This window comes from Bison bison, unplaced genomic scaffold (assembly GCF_000754665.1).
Source record: "Bison bison bison isolate TAMUID 2011002044 unplaced genomic scaffold, Bison_UMD1.0 scf7180017864530, whole genome shotgun sequence".
NCBI lineage: Eukaryota > Metazoa > Chordata > Mammalia > Artiodactyla > Bovidae > Bison > Bison bison.
Window position 1 is genome coordinate 12,018,056 of NW_011495080.1, and position 3,302 is coordinate 12,021,357.

At 40.5% G+C, this 3,302-nt stretch overlaps 1 pseudogene; it reads left to right on the forward strand.

The window, feature by feature from the left end:
- LOC104982405 overlaps positions 1 to 3,056 on the forward strand; it is a 17,693-nt pseudogene extending 14,637 nt beyond the window's left edge.
- The last annotated feature ends 246 nt before the right edge of the window (positions 3,057 to 3,302 follow it).

Here is a 3,302-nt window from a genome sequence, read left to right on the forward strand (position 1 = left end):
GAGGATGAGATGGCTGGATGGCATCACTGACTCGATGGATGTGAGTCTGGGTGAACTCCGGGAGTTGGTGATGGACAGGGAGGCCTGGCATGCTGTGATTCATGGGGTCGCAAAGAGTCGGACACGACTGAGCAACTGAACTGAACTGAACTGAATTGAAAGATTTTTCTGAATCCTGATTCTACTCCAGATCATATTAGCTATTAATTTTGTACTTCCAGATAAATGTTGGTCAATTTTACATGTATGCCTCTGCATCTTAAGTCATTAATAAATTTCACAGAAATGTGTCGATTACTTATGCAACTTCTATGTAGACGTCTCCTGTTACTTTGGTATTAATATAAAAAGCTAAAAATTTACTCATCTTTAGAATCATCTTGTCTGCACATCTCAGTTTTGCCTAAAAAAAACTGTTAAGTGATTAGGTTAAAACATAATACCTTGTTTCTCCTGTATCAATCAAACTTTTCCAAATGCTGAACTTAGTTTTGGAAGCAAAGTTTATTCTAACTCACTACATACTACTCCTAATCAATTAACCTTGTTCTGTATGTGAATAAATTATCTCTTTCATAATGAAAGCCAGACTCTTTTCTAGTATTAACTACAAACTTTAATGACCCATGATTTTCAGAACAAAACTTTTAAAAAATCAAAGTGTCACAGCTTTTCCTTACTTTACATTCTATGACTTTTCCCTTTTCCATTATCTGAAAAATCACAGGCAATGTGGCAATTACTAAATCTCCACTTTAGTGTCTGCTTTGTAAACTCCACAGCTTAGATAGATAAATGGTGAAAGGGGAAACAGCATAATCCACATCAATCTGCCAAGATGCTAGTGATTCTTGACCCACAGTTTATGAAATGTTCCACACTGAATGTTAACAGATAATTCAATATATCATTTCTCCCTGGAACATTTGATCACTATAAATTATAATGAAAGATGAAGAGTCAAAGACTCCGACATACACAGCAGTGGCATAGAGAAGGGCCAAAGAATGGTCCCATAGAGCACTTCAGATTTTCATGCCCCTCCTCACCAACAAGGTCTGATACCTGCTTCTGGGGCTAGGCTGGACCTGCCACCAGTGTGATAAAGGTGGTAAGGCAGGTATGGATGCTGCTCTGTCCATGCAAGCTCCTTTCCTAGCCCAATTCTTCCCACCCCTTGGGCTGTCAACTGCAACCTCACTTTTGGACAGACTTGACTTTCCACCAGAGTACAGCCTCAGTCTCAGAAGACATCCATCTTCTGGAATCAATCTCTTTCTAATTCCTTCTTGTAAAAGCACTTGACCTCACAGCCCACCAGAATTTTGGCCTTGTGCAGATGTGTGTATACGTATATGTATCCTGTAGAACCAAAACGAAATGGAGTCACTTATGTCGGAGACAAAATGGAGTTGGTTAATGTAGGCACATGAAAGAAAAATTAAATTTAACTTAACCTAACATTAGTTGCAGGAAATTGACGGCTCTTCTCAGAAATTAGCAGAGTACACCAGCCAATCCACAAATGCCAAGTGTGTTCACACCGTCTTTGGACTTGGTTGATCCTGACTCAGCTACCTTTACCCAAAAAAGGAAGAAGCCACCAGGTCTCAGCTGAAAAAGACAATAACTTCTGCATTTATTCCATAAAAATCCTTTGGTTCTTAGAAGTCATTTGTATTATTTTATTTTCTTCTGGCTTTATTTAAATTTCCTTTGGAATATCAATGTCTTTGTTACTGGTTTCTAAGAACTCATTTATGACAAAGGACGTTAACCATTTGTCATGCAGTGCAAATGAAATATCATGTTTTATTGGCATCAATTTACTATGGTGGTCTGTATTTTTGTTATGTATTAAAATATAATTATGTAGTGATTAAAAAAACAAAACAAAAAACTGCAGTCAGTAAGCAACAGGAAACATTGCCGGTCGCCTTGAGTTTCCCGGTTTTGCAGGCCCTAAGCCTTGAAAATAAACTCATCTTTCTGCTTTGTTTTATTCAGTGTGCAGAATTTGGTTTTGGACACTACATACCTGTGCACACATAAAAGCCAGAAGTCCATACTGAATGACACAGCCCATTCCCTAAAAAAGAAATGACAGAAAACCTTCTTCAAAAAACGAGGAACGGAAAGTTTGTCTACACCCGGCCGCACTGTGTTGTCATGGAGAGTTACTGAGTGTCACACTGAACTTTCGGGAGAAGTAGCAGGTATCGCGCCTGCGCACAGCAGTAGCTCCTGCTGGCGGTGGCAGGTCCGCTGACAGATGTGTGACAGAAGCAGTCTGTGTGGAGGCCCCTGCACCCCAGGGAAATCGCCACCATTAGCAGCATCTTAGCCGACACCTCTGGGATCGAAGCCGAGATGGCTCAGACTAAAAGTACCAAACCACTGCTTAGAGCTGCTTAAGGCTCTCTCTGTTAAGCTTCACAGAAAACTCGTTTCTCCAAAAGGTGGTGGTGGTGTGAGCCAGGTTTTGGTGTGGCCAAAAGAGGTGATGCTCCAATTGAGTTAGTGGGCTTTCTAACTATGGGGAAGTCCAAGCAGTTCAGTAGCTTGGCCAAAGTATATTCCGAAATGGCAGCCGGGATTCACTCCTCTGACCACTGTGTCATCAGACACAAAGGAACCAAGATCCAGCTCCTGGATCCCTCAGATATCATTGAAAGTGTCAAGGATGGAAAAGGTAGAGAGGCCATCAAGTCATTGCAGTGGCCCGAATGTGTCACTTGACCCTGATTGTTCTGGGTGCTCTGAAACCTTTGAGACATAAGAATATAATTGAAAATGAGCTGGACGCCTTTGGCATTCGCTTGAACAGCAAACCCTTTAATATTGGCTTTCAGAAGACGGATAAAGGAAGCATTACTCTGAAGGCCACTTGCTGCCAGAGTGAGCTGGATGCTGAAATTGTAAAGAGCATTCTAGCTGAGTACAAAGTTCGTAATGCTGATGTGACCATAGCAATACCACAGGGAATTACTTCACTGATGAGGTGGAAAGAAGCAATTTATATCCTCTGTAACTGTGCGTTAGTTAAAGAAGGTTGATCAGATCTCCACTGAGATATTGTATATCATCTATAAGAAGTCTCACTGTACCCACCTCTGCCCATCACTGGGATTTTGATAAATTGTTGGAAAAGATCTGGTAGTATCTGAAATTTGTGAGGACTTAGATTAAACCCAAAGGCCAGTTCCCAGATTAAACATACCCAGTTCAATATTACCTTACCCAGGACAACAATGAGGATTACTAATGAAAATTAATGAAAATATTATCAAAGAATTTAAATA